The sequence below is a fragment of the Pogona vitticeps genome, chromosome 15 (assembly GCF_051106095.1).
Source record: "Pogona vitticeps strain Pit_001003342236 chromosome 15, PviZW2.1, whole genome shotgun sequence".
NCBI classification, from domain to species: Eukaryota; Metazoa; Chordata; class Lepidosauria; order Squamata; family Agamidae; genus Pogona; species Pogona vitticeps.
Window position 1 is genome coordinate 6593594 of NC_135797.1, and position 15904 is coordinate 6609497.

Below are 15904 nucleotides of genomic sequence, written 5' to 3' on the forward strand. Positions count from 1 at the left end.
CAACCTTGAACAGAATGTATTGATCTGTTATGTATTACACTGACATGTCACCTTTACTCTAGGGAAAATGAAGTCTTCCTTGTCCTGATTTTGTCCTCACAATGCTAGCTTAAGCAGAGTTGGTGACTAGTTCTTGCGGAGTTATAACTGGAGCAAACTCTATGCCTTCCTGAAAGATGGAATACGCATGTAAACGTAAAAGGTTCCCCTTGACAATTAAGTCGTGTCCAACTCTAGGGGCTGATGCTCATCCCCATTAGTAAGCTGAAGAGCTGGCGTTTGTCTCTAGACACTTTACGTGATCATGTGGCCAGAGACACAGAACGCCGTTACCTTCCCATCAAGGTGGTACCTATTCATCTACTCGTATTTGCATGTTTTCAAACTATTAGGCTGGCAGGAGCTGGGACAAGCAACGGGAGCTCACTGTCAGGTGCTTTCAAACGGCTAACTGTTCAACTGACAGCCCAGTGGCTCAGGGGTTTAACACACAGTGCCACCCACCTCCTTACACATGTAACAATCAGATAAATACCTGCCTGTATTATGTGATTGCTGCACAAAGTAGAAACCGATTCTACCAACAGGAGAGAAAAGGGCGCAGAAGGGGCAGGTTTAACAGAGCTACTCTGAGGAGGCATATAAAGATGTATGCAATGCTCTTCAGCATTGGTGGTTAGTGCATACACTTGGATTGCTGTGATGTTAAGGTCTGCCTTGGATTCGTATTGAAATCATTCTATCATTTTTGAGGTTGTATCCCAGTACAGCTTTTCCCACTCTTTTGTTGACTATCAGGGCTACTCCTTTTCTTCCCATCTCATGAGAAGAGAAGACTCCCTGGAAATGACCCTGATGTTGAGAAATAGTGAAGGCAAGAGGAGAAGGAGACGACAGAGGACAAGATGGCTGGACAGGGTCACCGAAGCTACCAACATAAATTTGACCAAACTCCGCGAGGCAGTAGAAGACAGGAGGGCCTGGCGTGCTCTGGTCCATGGGGTCACGAAGAGTTGGACACGGCTTAACAACTAAACAACAACAAAAATGCAATGCTCAAGTCCTAGGCTTTTTGAAGGACAAGCTCCCTTATCCTGCCAACCGTTAAACAAAACAAAAAGAAACAGGGCAAAAAACCCACATGACACAGAACAGGGTTTTTTTTTTTTAACTCAATTTAATGCAACAAACATTGTTATTTCTTCTGAAGAGTTGCTGCCTTGAACTACATCCTCCAGTCTGGAAACTGGCACAGAATATGATTCAGGACACACTACTCATTACAGAGTTTCACGACACTAGTCTTCATAGAGTTGAGGGCATGGGAAAGAGCTGTTCCCTGCAGTGGTTGCGCATTCGTGAAGAGACTGTGGCTGCACTTCTGGAGGTTTGGTTTGCTCTACACTTCGCTTCGTGCCTTTATTAGGCCGTGCTTCTTCAAGTCCCAGTAGTACCACATAATTGGCACGAAAACTGAAGCCATAATGACTGCGAATCCAAAGGAAACTTGCTGGATAGAAAAAGGCAAAATAGAGTTAGAAGCATTGAACCTTGTTATTCTAAAGCCAAGTCAGGACTCGCTAGTGCCAGGTCAAAATCTCAGTAGCCCAAGCGCCTACTTATTCAGGGTTGCTACTGAAATTTTGTTTTCATTTCCCTGACTCTCCCTGACCAACATTTGTCCATTTCCCTGACCACCATTAAAATATACCCCACAAGTTAAAAACTGAATAGGTCATGTTGCTTTAATGCAAGTCTTAATGAAACATTCCACTCTACAACTACATAAGTCTCCCCTGCAAAAATATTGGTCAAACTGAGAGATTTAATATCAGCTTATTTTTATAACATGCTTACTTTTATATGTAAATTAAATGCAGTACTAGCAGGTAGGGATGAAAACAGATGTTTAAAGTTTGTATCTTGCTAAATGTTTAAACTAGTCTTGCTTTCCAAAGGCTACAGACCTTGGAAATCATGAAGGGACAGAGTTCAACATGCATATTAGGCTGGTTGCTGGGGGGTGGAGCTGAGAAAGGGAATCATTAAGTTTTACTTGCATTCTGCTACAGTACTTCTGCATTCCAGTTGCCACAAGAACAGATCATGCTCTTCCGCCAGGTCAAAAACCTACCGCTTGAATATAATGCAATCACATTTTCCCTGACTTCAGACCAATCCCCCTGACTTTCCTTGACCAATTTCCATTTCCCTGACTCTGCAGGAAGTGGCAACCTTGTTATTTGTTGTTGTAGGCTTTTCAGGCTTGTTTGGCCACGTTCGTTACAACAATACAAGCAAAAAAAAATACCACCACCCAATCTCCTGACAAGGACAAAAAGCTGATCCCACAGCTATAAATACTCAATTATCTCACAAGCTACAGCAGAACATAGAATTCTAAGTCCTGCCCTCTGAAGAAGCCGGCCACAGAGACAGGTGAAATGTTAGGGGGGAAAAAAACTTAAATTTCTCTCCCTTTCCTCCTCCCACCCCTGCCCCCTTTCCTCTTGTGCCATCACCCCTAACCGCTTCAAATCCGAGGGCCAATCTGGCTGCGGTTGTTGTTCCTGCAAGCACAAAAGCCAGGCTGAGAGCCTCCTGGGCATGAAGGGCATCAATAAACCCCCAGCCTCCAAAACCTCTTCGTCCCCCCCAATACTTCGCACCGGCCTACTGTTCATGGGTGCTGCCCCTAACCTTGCATTTGCTGACCCCCCCTCCCCGCCCTCGTTCTCCTCTTACCATCACACTCATGGGGTCCTCGGGAGGCCTGTGGTACACCCCTCTGGACGGGCGGACAGCCAGGCGGGTGGGCGGCCGGAGCCCCAGCCCGAGCCCCTTCCTCAGCAGCTGCAGCGACATGATCCGAGCAAGCGACGCAGCTTCACCTCCAGCAACGAACAAAATGGCGGCCCCCCACTCCGGAAGTACCTTAGTCCGCCCAAAACCATAGAGCTACCAAGAAGAGAGAGGGCCCGCCCTTAGAGTTCGAGCGCGGGTGAAAAGGTGAGGGAAATCCCTCATTGGCCGTGCAACCATAGAGAGAAAAAGGGTAGAACGACACCCCACGCTAACGTCCGATACAATTGGAGGGCCACCATTTTAGCCGGGCGTCATAACGGTTAACGCCGGCGGGGCTTTGCCCGCTCCTTCTCCCCTCCCCGCCCAGTTCCAGGGGGAGGATTCTGGGAGTTGTAGTCCAAGGACAGCCCAGCTGAGGAATGACTGCTGGAGGCTGTACAAGCCTGATAGCTAGAAATAAAAGGAACATAAAAAGAACAAATTTTTAAAAAGGCAGACACGTGGTGGCCCCTTGAAGGCTTAAATGTGAGCTTTTGAGACGTAACATGACGAATATGAGCCGACCAGAGACCTTTGGGTAGTGTGGGCTGCATATAAATTAAATAAATAAATAAAATACTTATACATGGCATCAAAATGCAGGTGGAGAACCAACAGCTAACGTTTGAAAGGCAGGCCTGGAAGTTTGTTTTGGACTACAGACCCCATCACTCCCTAGACAGTTATCCAGGCTAGCTCATTGTGGGAGATGTAGTCCAAAAAGAAACCAACCCCAAAGCCGAGGTCCCAAACTCTTATCCCTAGCATTTATATTCCAATACCTTGACAAACGTCTAACTGCTGCTCCCCATTAAATCCCTTACATGGTGATGCCTTCCCAGCCCCTGTTGATCAAAGAAAAGGGGAGAAGAGCGAACCCTAGAATAATGGAGTTGGAAGTGGCCTCTAAAGCCATAGAGTCCAACCTTCTCTACTCAAGGCAGGAATCCAAATCAAAGCAGATCTGACAGAGGATCGTCTACATTTCTCTTGAAGGCCTCCAGCGTTGGAGCGCTCACCACCTCCAGATGTAATGGGTCCCATTGCCGTACTACTCTTACGACGTTTTTCCTGATATTCAGCCTAAATCTGGCTTCCTGTTGCTTGAGCCCATTGTTACCATGTTTTCCCCAAAAATAAGACAGGATCTTATATTAATTTTTGCTCCAGAAAATGCATTAGGGTTTATTTTTAGGATTTTTTTTCCATGTACAACAATCTACATTTATTCAAATACAGTCATGCCATCTTCTTCTAGTTGCTGCACAAGGGTGGAGGGTGGGGTTTCACTTAACTGGGGCTTATTTTGGGGATAGGGCTTATCTGACGAGCATCCTGAAAAATCCTACTAGGGCTTATTTTCGGGGAAAGAGGGTATCTGCTGGGCATGTGCAACAGACTAGCTTCACGCTTGGGATACCTGAACAGAAATGGCTATTTCTAGCAATAAGGAAAAGCATCCAGACTGCTACAAGGGTGTCCACTCGTGGCTATCAACTCGTTCTTGGAAAAGCAAGCAAGCAAGCAGTGCTTCTCAACCTTAGTTTCCCAGATGTTCTTCGACTACAAATCCCAGAAATCCTGGCCAACACAGCAAGTGTTGAAAAGGCTTCTGGGAATTGCAGTACAGCAGGACAAAGGGCACTTTGTTCTTGATATCAAATACTGTAAATATGGATAGATTGCTGGACTCCAAATCTTGTCAGCTCGACCCAGGAGACGGTGAGGAAGGCCGGACTCTGGAACCCAAGAACATCTGGCGCCCTGCACTTTGGCCGCCCCTTCTTTCCTCGGCTCAGTTATTGATGCATAAAAACTCGAGGTCTACTTTGCAGAGTAATCTCTGCAACATAGGAAGGGTCTCTTACTTAATAAGGCAGGCCTCTACTCTATCTGGTCAAGTATTGCCAGCTCTGGCAGGCAGCAATGGCTTTCCAGGAGGAGCTCTTCCCATTTCTATCTGCAGATCTCTCCTATTCTCTACTAGTGGCCTCCCATCAAAACACTAACTTAAACCTGCTCAGCCTCCCCAAATAGACCAGACCAGACCGGGTGTGTTTCGGAAGTTGTTGTAGTTCCAGAATGTATTGGTGCTATATCTCTGGACGCCTCTGCTGACATCTTAGATGGAGAACAGAGAGCCCATTTCCTTCTCCTCCATCTCTTGCCATCAAATGGAATCTAAAGAGGCTTCACAGTCTGTCCAGACGAATTTCCAGGCACAGGTGTCACTGCAGTATACGGCTGAAAAATGGGGCTTTGCCATGGTCACTTCGAACAGCCCCCCCCCCTTTTTTGGCTTTGGAAAATAAGAAATGGCAACATGGGAGACAGGATTTATTGGGACGTGGTTGGATTCCAGCATCTCCAGCAGCTTGGCCACCAAATGGCCTGAAAGGCTGCCATGACAGTTGGCATGGAACATATCCAAACCAGGAATGTGTGAAGTGTCTCTCAAACCTGGCAGGGCAGGCGTCAGTGTGGAAGAGGCTATGGGGGTGTTAAGGAGACAGGAGGTCAGGGCTATAACTTCATGGAAAGGCAGCCTCGGCAAACCGACAATTTCCCTTCCTTTCTCTGGGGCTGCAGCAGGAGCTGGCGAGGACCTTCCGCAGCTGGCTTTGACTGTAAGCTCTTTGGGGCAGAGACTCCATAGACGGGAGGAGAAGAAAGAAGAAAGCACACCGTGTTCCTCAAAAGCATGCTCTTACATCGACTGTATTTCAGTCGGGCGCAGGAGGAGGAAATTAATCTGTGCCATCACAATATGAGGAACGGCAAGGGTTAAAAATAATTTGTTCTGCAATGAAACAAAGGCAAGGTCCAAGTTGGTTCTTCAATATTAACACAAAATGCATTTTTTTAAAATTCACTTGTTTTTTTTTAAATGGAAAGTCCACATCATTTTGTTTATCAATCAATTCATTTCAGATTTTTTTGCCTTCTTTCAGCCCTCTATGCGTGCTTGAAAGTGCAATTGAAACACCCAGCAGTGCAATGCAGACAGATTAAGTAATACTGAGATTTTTTTCTAGCAACAATTCCTTCTTTTTTGCAGGTTTAGTCCACATTGCTCATCGGCTCTGCCTGAATGGGGATTGAACAACTGCCCTTAATGCAATCAGTTCCTTTCCTTTTACCAAGTGGGGAATCTTTTTCCATAATTCCCCCCCCCCTTTTCACAATGGTAACAATCCAGCAGTTTAACATGCCTCCCCCTTATATAAAAGAAAAGGGCAATTAATCACTGTCAGTTGCATGAAAGCAATAAAACAGGCTGAACCTGCAAAACAGGAAGATTTTATTAACATTTTAAAAAGAACCTCTGCTAGGTGAAGCTTACCAGTGAGTGGGCATTTTTATATAGAGAAATTCATCTGGACAAAAAGGCACTGCTGGATAATATAAAGCAGCCTTGCCTTATCTGGTTCTCTCTGGATGACTATACTTATCACTCCCATTCTTAGGAATATAAGAATCTGTCTAACACCAGGTCAAGTTATTTTCCCCATTTAGCCCCACTGTTGTTTTATCTAGGGTAGACAATCCAATGCTTTTCAGATGTCATGCTAACTGCATTAGGCTGATGGAAGCTGGAGTGCCAAACAGCTGGAGGGCACTTGGTGGCCAGCCCCTAGAAGGACCTTCACCATCATTTGCCAGCGGGCCCATTTTAGCTGGCCCTGGCAGATTCGGGAGATGCACCAGATGGAACGACAGGATGACCCTGGCAGATGATCAATCCCACCCAAGAGCTTGCCTGGGTGGACAACCGAGACGAAGATACAATCCCCTTATTGGAGGGGGAGAACAGATCGTTATTAAATATGGGTGCATCTCTGAACTGGCCGGGACCCTGGAACGTTCAGGAGGGAAAGCCGTTCAAAGTTGAAGAGCGGAAACCCTTGTCAGACCCATTGTTTGACAGGGAAGAAGGTTTGGAATACTTTTGCGGACACTGGATTTTTGTTAAATAATGCAATAAATGTTACTCCAATTTCGAAACCACACCAGCCTGGTGATTTATTTGGGGCAAGTCAGGAGCCAGGAAGCGAACCTTCACAACAACCCTCCTGGGCTATTCTCTCTTTCCATTATTATACAAGTAAAGTGGCCTCTCTATTTGCCAGAAGGCAAATAGAGAGGCCTGGCAAATAGAAGGGGAAGATACGGAGGCAGTGACAGATTTTACTTTCTTGGGCTCCATGATCACTGCAGATGGTGACAGAGGCCACGAAATTAAAAGACTGCTGCTTGGGAAGAAAGCGATGACAAACCTAGACAGCATCTTCAAAAGCAGAGACATCACTTTGCCGACAAAAGTACGCATAGTCAAAGCTATAGTTTTTCCTGTTGTGATGTATGGAAGTGAGAGCTAGACCATAAAGAAGGCTGACCACTGAAAAATTGATGCTTTTGAATTGTGGTGCTGGAGGAGGCTCTTGAGAGTCCCCTGGACTGCAAGGAGAACAAACCTATCAATTCTGAAGGAAATCAACCCTGAGTGCTCACTGGAAGGACAGATCCTGAAGCTGAGGCTCCAGTCCTTTGGCCATCTCATGAGAAGACTCCCTGGAAAAGACCCTGATGTTGGGAAAATGTGAAGGCAAGAGGAGAAGGGGACGACAGAGGACGAGATGGCTGGACAGGGTCACCGAAGCGACCAACATGACTTTGACCCAACTCCGGGAGGCAGTGGAAGACAAGGAGGGCCTGGCGTGCTCTGGTCCATGGGGGTCACGAAGAGTCAGACATGACTAAACGACTAAACAACAACAAAGTGGCTCCAAAGATGAAAATCCATGTATTCAGACTTGCATGTTTGTATGCAAACAGCCAGAAAAACAAAGAAACGGATCCCAGAGCAAATTGAGCCTGAACTCTTTCAGGATGCAAAAATGTTGAAAGGGCAGCTGTCCTACTTTGGGGCACCTTCAGAGAAGGCAGGATTCTCTGGAAAGGGGGCACGGCGGTAGAGAGGAAGGTTAAAGCGCACCGCTTTGCGCCAACGTTTGCTCAAAATGCAAGCGCAGGACTCATGTTCCCCTCACACCGTCTGTTCCTGCTAGATACGGTTACACTGGAGGAACAACTCTACAAGTACATTGGCTTTCTGGATTCTTCCGGATCCTTTTCTCTTTGAGCAATCATTTAAACTGAAGAATATCCCCGGACACCCCAACTTCAAACAGAGGACTGTCCTCAGCAAAACAGAACACATGGCCACTTGAAATATACGTTCCAGGCACGCTTCCGGACTGGTGTGGAAATCTGGTGAAGATTCTATTTACATTCAACCCAGGATTCAGATGTTAATTAAGTTCTTGAAGTCACACCAAGACTTTTTAAAAAACATTGTTCATAAAAAAAACCTTTGAATTGGTTTTGGCGTAATATTAAAACTCTAGCTTTATGAGAATGTCACAGCACCCCCCTAGAGTCGTACACTTTACTCTCCTCTTATCTGTTCCATCGTGACCTCTATGGAACCTTTTGCTTCTCTTTTTCTCTTAATTAACCACATCTTACTGTGTTGCTGAACCTGAATAAACTGAGGTTAATCTCAGCTATGGCAAAGGGTGGAAACAAGTCAATTTCAATGTGTTGTTCAAGAAGCAGAGCTGTTTCCACTAACAGGGAAGAACCACAATTCTTCCCTAGATGATAGGATAAAACTGCAGTTCATTCCTTATTATATTTGCTTTATCTTTATTTACATCTAGGTTATCCTATAGTGTGGATTCCGTTAGATGTGGATAACATGAAATCCCACCAACAACAACCACTTTCATCACTCTTACAGTTGCAAAAGTAACTTTTCCTCCAACAGCAGTGTTAAGATTAAAGTGGGGCAGAAGGCCTAGCCAGGCTTCTCTCAATCAAAAAGCGAACTCCCCCCGGACCAGAATGATTGAAAGGAAGAATGCTCAACAAAAGAGGATGTGGGTTTAAAAAAAGACTGAGAAAAACTGATTTAGCACTGTCTGAACGAGTTAATATCTAGTCTTCATTCTTTTATTCTGCTGTTTACTGTTTCTAGTGATCTTCATAACTCTACTGTTTAGTGTTGTTTTACAAAATTACATAATTCCATTCTTTTATCATAAGTTGCCTTAAGAGCCCTTGTGTTGGATCTTATTTACAATCTAAATAAGCTACTTCTGTTCTATTGTCACAGTCCTTTTCCTGTGATAGTATTTCTCAAGATTCTTTAGCCTTGAAATACACCCTTCAGCTATTTTGGCCTACAACCCCAGCCTTCCCATATCATAATCAGATCATGCTGGAGGAGTCCAATGGAAGATATTCCACGAAAGCCACACAGGTGAATCTGTGCCACAAAACATTCAGTTTGGCCTTTGATTAAGTTAACATGGCTATTTTTCTAGAAGACAACTTGAGAATGGTATCTTTTTTGGACTACAACCTCCAGAATCCACATCAGCATGGCCACTAACTAGTGATCACAAACTCTACAGGGGAAATAAGGGTTGAAGCACTCGTTTGTGACAAAATAGGTGCTGCATGTCAATTTCCAATAGATTTAAGGATGGCTGGATAGCTCAATGATTTAGGTTTCTGCCTGGGAAGCCAGAGGTTGGAGGTTTGACTTCCCAATGTATATTCACTAGAGGCGAATGTTACCTAGTTTTAGCCCTGTTCAATCACTGTAGAAATTCCCAGTCACACAATGCAAGGACATTATTGAATCATTTACCCCACCAGTGGTATAACTAGCAGTTTTACTTCCCTCTTGCTGGGAGGCTTCTGTTATTTTGTTCTGAATGGGGTTTAAATATATTCCTCAGTGGCATAAAATACTATGTTAATGCTCAGGTATGCCAGTGCACTATGTTGTATCGCTCCATCTACTGTCTGGCAAGTGACACAGATCCAGATGTGTTTGCTTGGTCCATTGAGCGCAACACAGTTCCTCCAGAGATGCCGGTGCAACAGTGAAAATTTTACCAAACAATAGGAACCCCTATTTGACATATCGATGTATCGATAATTTCTTTCTATTTAAAATCAGGGGCTACAGTGCCCCAGAAAACAAAAGGGAAAATAAATCGGTACCACAGTGTAGCCGGCAGTAATGATTCAAATAGGAGAAAACAAATCGGTAGCCTTAAAACACATCGGGATGTTAATTCAGGTATATCTATCACGTGATCACGATTCAGTGGAACAAAGGTATGGAAAATATCGTTAGAACAGGGGGAACATTTCCCTGGTGTGATCGTGGCCTGTGTCTCCTTGACAGCAGCTGGACTTGACAATCTGCTTCTAAGATTATTATTATTAAATTCCACACCTTTTTGTTGAAGACACAGAAATGGCTTCGTTTTCTTTCTCTACCCACTCTGCTGATTTAACAAAACAAGACCTCTCTCTTTACCCCTTCCTTTTTCCCCCCCTCTGGCTAAACACGACCCAAACTCCACCCAGCAATAAATATATGCCTTTATTGGTACTGCTTTGCTCAGTTGCTTTTAAAGGAAAAGGGATCCCTTAAATGGGTATGTCAACGAAGAACGGCTTGTTCACCAGCTGAGGGTGGCCGTTAGGAGAGATGCACGGGGTTAGATGCGAGGATCCAATTAGTGACAGAAAAGGTCAACGTGCTCCTTCAAAACTGCCAGAAGTGTCACACATTTTGCACGGATGGCTAAACCTTCGCTGACAGCACGCGCAGGGATTTGTAAGGAAACAAGACAGAGAGCCTCGATTATGCCAGCCTGGATCAGAAGGGGATCAGTTTCGATACGGATTGGTATCTAACATTGGGTGGTGGGTGACAGCTGATCTCTCTGGGGGGCAGGTCTTTGTGCTGCCATTTAAAAAAAAAAACCCAAAATAGACAAGGAAGCTCCAAATTCCAGAATGACGGAAAGCAGGCTTCCCCTAAATGGAGCAGGAAGTGGTACCTCCTGGTGGCAGCTGCTGTAATGTAAACCTGCCACCAAATCCTTTGAGTTCTGCCCTACAAGTTTCTTGATCTTAAGGATTCCCCCTTCTGGCTCAACTTTCCCTGAAAGAGGTCTACCCGCTCCAGCTTGCTACCAACTTTTCTTTCTTCCAATCCTTTTCACACATTGTGGTCGTGTGTTCCACATACAGGCATAAATGCTAGCAAGAAAGGATGGATGAAGTTGGCCAACATCCCCAGATGGAGAAGATGGTTGGTTGGGTTGCCAGACAAGACAGAACTTTTTTTCATCCCGCCCTAGATTTCTAGGTGGTGCTGGAGGAGGCTCTTGAGAGTCCCCTGGACTGCAAGGAGAACAAACCTATCTGTTCTGAAGGAAATCAACCCTGAGTGCTCACTGGAAGGACCGATCCTGAAGCTGAGACTCCAATACTTTGGCCATCTCATGAGAAGAGAAGACTCCTCGGAAAAGGAGTTGGGAAAGTGTGAAGGCAAGAGGAGAAGGGGATGACAGAGGATGAGGTGGTTGGACAGTGTCATCGAAGCAACCAACATGAATTTGACTCAACTCCGGGAGGCAGTGGAAAACAGGAGGGCCTGGTGTGCTCTGGTCCATGGGGTCACGAAGAGTCAGACACGAATAAACAACGACGAGAGTTCTACTGCCCAGCATTTTCTCTTGGGTACACGTTGTGAAATGCAATCTTTGAGACGGAATGAAAATATTTGCTGAAGGCATCACAACGCTCTGTTGGGTATAGCGCCTTGCCCACCCAAACAGCATCACTCTGCATGAAGCTCCTCACCCATGCACGCTCAACATGATTTCAACGTTTTTACCTTCCAAATAGGCATGGAATCCGCTGGCATCCACGAAACCACCTACAGCTCCGTCACGAAGGGCGACAATGACATTCGGAAGGACCTCTAGGCTAACAACGTCCTCTCGGGTGGCACGACCATGTATCCTGGCATTGGCAACAGCGCATAAGAGGAAATCACAGCTTTGGCCCCCAGCACCGTGAAGATCAAGGTGAGCTCAGCCAACAGGCAATCAGGACATTAACGTCCAGCGTTCCTATAGCTGTAGCAGAGATGCAGGCGCCCTGCCACCCCGGTTTGGGGTGGCTGTACTATGTGCACAGTTTTTTTGTTCAGGCTTTGGCACTGGCAAGATCTTGGTAGAAAGGCTGAACTGTGGATCCTCTGGCATGCTGTGAGTTTTAAGTTCCAACTTCTGCAAAGCAGCATACTTGGGTCTGGTAGACTTTTAAGACCTTCGCTGTCAAAGAAGCCGTGCCCTTATCAACCTCTTTCAACCTGAAGATCAGCTCAGGAGGCTCCGATCTGGTGTCTCTCCCTAGTTCAGCTCAGACAGCAGACACCAGGGGTGACGCTTAATCTATCAACATCACACTTGTGTATTTATTCCTTCTACTCCACTATCAAAACATCAAATAAGCTTTCTTTCTTGCTGCCGTCAGATGGTGTAAAGATACCTTTATTCATGAAAACCCATGTGAGAAAAAAAAAATCACCTTGTCACCAAACCTCTTAGATTCTGTTTTGAAACATTTTATGTCTATAAGTGTGCCTCTTTGAACTCTTTCTACTATTGATGTTAAGTCAAAAAGCTTATCGCTGTATTCATCATCTCCTTGCAAAGCCACCGATCTACCACCGAGCTCCCTTCCCACGACATCCGGATGTGGTTGATGACAGATAAATCAGATTTACTGGTATCCCCATTTCTAATTCTATGGGATAAGTGCCTATAGCAGTGCCCCTAAAACACATCTACCCGGCACTAAGCCCCATTAAAATGTAGGGGTTTTACTTCTGAATAGACATATACAGGATTGCAATGGATCTCTCTCGTTAATCCTGGGACATGCTACACACCAAACATGTGCTCTGTTACTCATCTCTGGCCAAATCCAGCTCCAGATAATGTCAAAATAATCATATCATAGAATAATTGAGTGGGAAAGGGCCTATAAGGCCATTGAGTCCAACCCCTGGCTGAATCCAGGAATCCAAGTTTAAATATATCTGACAGGTGATTGTCCAATTTTCTCTTTGAGTGCCTCCAGCACTGGATCACTCCCCACCTCCTGAGGTTACTGGCTCCATTGTCGTACTGCTCTAACAGTTAAGAAGTTTTTCCTCATACTCAGCTGAAATCCGTCTCCCTCTAACTTGAGCCCATTCTTACATGTCCTGAATTATGGGATAATCTAGATTCTGCCCTTCCTCTGTAGGACTACCTTTCAAATATTTGAAAAGTGCTCTCCTATCTTCCCTCGAGGCTAAACATGCCCAGTTCTCTCCACCTTTCCTCCTAGGGCTTGGTTTCCAGCTCCTTAATCATCCTTGTTGCCTTTCTCTGAACTTCTTGCAGCTTGTGGGTATCTTTCTTAAAGTGCAGTGTCCAGAATTGGACACAGTACTGAAGATGAGGCCTGACCTGCACTGAATAGATCTCTCCTCAAAGACCTCAGTCTTTTTTTTTTAAAAAAAAAGCTCAACATCCAGTCTGAGTGAGGCATGCCAAAGACGAAGGCCTAATTCTGCAGAAGCAGACGGCAATTAGAAACATACCAGTGAATTCCTCCGGGCTACCTTTATTGTTGAGGTTTGTTGCCACTACAGTGGTGCCCCGCAAGATGATGATAATGCGTTCCATTGAAACAGCTGCTTAGCGAAATTATCGTCCTGTGAAAAGCGTTTCCCCATTAGAATGCATTGAAAACCGTTTAATGAGTTCCAATGGGAAAAATAGTCATTGTTGTGCGAAGATCGCCCATAGGGAAGCCATTTTAAATCGCTGTCTTCTGAAGCATCGGTCCGAAAACACCCTAGGGAAGCCATTTGCGGAGCCGCTGATCAGCTGTTGAATCGTCCTCTTGCTAAGCATCAGTCCCGGAAAAAAAAGTGTCTGGCGAAGCACGGACCAAAACATCGTAAAGCGAAATTCCCCCATAGGAAACGCTGTTTTGCGAAGCGCAATGGTGGTCACAAAACCTCGTCATCATGCGGATTTGTCATTTTGCAAGGTTGTCGTCTTGCGAGGTACCACTGTACTTAGTTCTGTTTCAGCTTATCAATTGGTCTGTATTCTATTGATTTGTTGGTTGGTTTCATTTATTATGATTATGTTGTTTTATGGATGGAGGGTTGGGTATACGTTATGTGGTAAGACCGCCCAGAGCGGTGGGTCTGGCGGTATAGAAATGTTGGAAACAAGTATTAAAAATAAAACCCCTCCCACACACTGATTTAGAAATAAAACTCTAGGGGAGGAACATGCATACATACATGTGTATGTATACGTAAACAGAAAATGAGAACTAACACCTCAGTCACAATTTTTCTGGACCTGTTTAAGGGATGCAGTAAATCACTAAAATATGCACATACTTATTAAGAGTGGCTGACAAACAGAAGCACTTGAGCAAATACGCATTTGCTTTTTTAAAAAAACTCATCTTTTACCTCAGATCATTGCTCCACCTGAACAGAAATACTCTGTCTGGATTGGTGGCTCCATCCTGGCATCTCTCTCTCATTCCCCTTTCCAGCAAATGTGGATCAGCAAGCAAGAGAGCGGTGAAACAGGGTCTTCGATTGTCCACAGGAAGAGTATCTCAATGATCTCTTTGGCCTTTTTTTCTTCCCATGCCCACGTTTCCTTTCATGCTTCAGCCATCATTATTTTATTTTTTTTAAATTTTATTTATTTGATTTATATCCCGCCCATCTGGTAGGTCGGTACCACTCTGAGCGGCTAACACAGAAGAGTAGCTAACACAGAAGAGTCTCTTATCCTAAAATTTATGTTGCTTTTTTGTTCAGGATGAGCAAGAACCAGTCCTTTTGCACACACTCACACCCAAAAACAACCCCCCCACACAATGTTGGGAAATCTACTCATAAATAAAACTAAAAGATTTCCAGAGTCTCTCTACTCATAAATAAAACTAAAAGATTTCCAGAGTCTCTTTCGTCCTTCCACCAAAGCGGTTGTCCAACACCTGCAGCAGACACAGCGCTCTCCGAGTCCTAAAAGCCCCAGTGTCATTAAAGAAAAAAAAAATTCTCAGGAGCAATTTTTAAAAAGAACATCCTTCTCTTCACCCGCTCTGAATTCCTTTTTTTTAAAAAATCCCTCCTTAAGTAAAATAAACAGAAGTTTTACATCAAACTGTTACATGAGGAAATTTCTATTTCACGGCTCACTATAGCATGCCAAACAGGAAAAGGCTGCTGGTAGAGTTTGGTTCGCAATCACCCTTTCCTTCTACATGAATGCCTGAAAATTACAGAACCCAACAACCCAGGATTTCTGCTTTCCGTTAAAGGGAACAAGGAAGGTTCTGGTCTTCATGGATGCAGAGGCAAGCGGGTGGGGAAGACGGCAGAAGGCCTGCCGTGGGCATGAGAAAGCAGCAGCAGCACTTGATACGACTCTCCAGACCACTGGCTCCCAAATATGATGTTCTTGGACTACACCTCCCAGAAGCCTTCACTACTAGCTGTGTTGGCTAGAATTTCTGGGAGATGTAGTCCAAGAACATCTGGACAGCCAAGGTTGGGAGCCATTGCTCCCTAGACCAGTGGTCACCAACCTTGGCCCTCCAGATGTTCTTAGACTACACCTCCCAGAAGCCTTTTCACCACGAGCTGCGCTGCCCAGGATTTCTGGGAGTTGTAGTCCAAGAACATCTGGAGGCCCAAGGTTAGGGAACATTGCTCTAGACCATGCAAGATCACTTTCTTACATTGGGTTTCCTTTTCCAGATGTGGGGGGGCAAGGGAAGAGAGGAGGAGGGGATTTGCCCCCCAAACACACGATACTCTACACACCGACAGCAACTCCTGCCTGCTCTTGGCTCTAAACCCACCCATTGTTGGCGGCAGTCCCTCTCCATTCTTCCTCCAAGCACTCACAGCCCTTCCTTACAGAAATAGGTCTCCTGCTCCTGGCTTTTAACATGGTCAAGCTTTTTTTCATCAGCGGAAAAGGCCCACCGAGCACGATGGACAAAACCAGACAGTTCCTTGCCTGCAGACTTCGGGGTCTAAAGAGACACGACGCATTAAGGAAGGAGGAAGAAAGCGGGCGATCTG

The 15904-nt window shown here is 45.1% G+C and overlaps 1 long non-coding RNA gene across 1 annotated transcript; it reads right to left on the reverse strand.

Moving 5' to 3' along the window:
• Window positions 1–1157: 1157 nt before the first annotated feature.
• On the reverse strand, window positions 1158–2910 carry LOC140702862 (uncharacterized). Its single transcript, XR_012082127.2, has 2 exons — window positions 2746–2910; window positions 1158–1510 (listed from the first exon to the last, which is right to left on the reverse strand). It is a non-coding gene; the product is annotated as an uncharacterized LOC140702862 (long non-coding RNA).
• Window positions 2911–15904: the final 12994 nt, after the last annotated feature.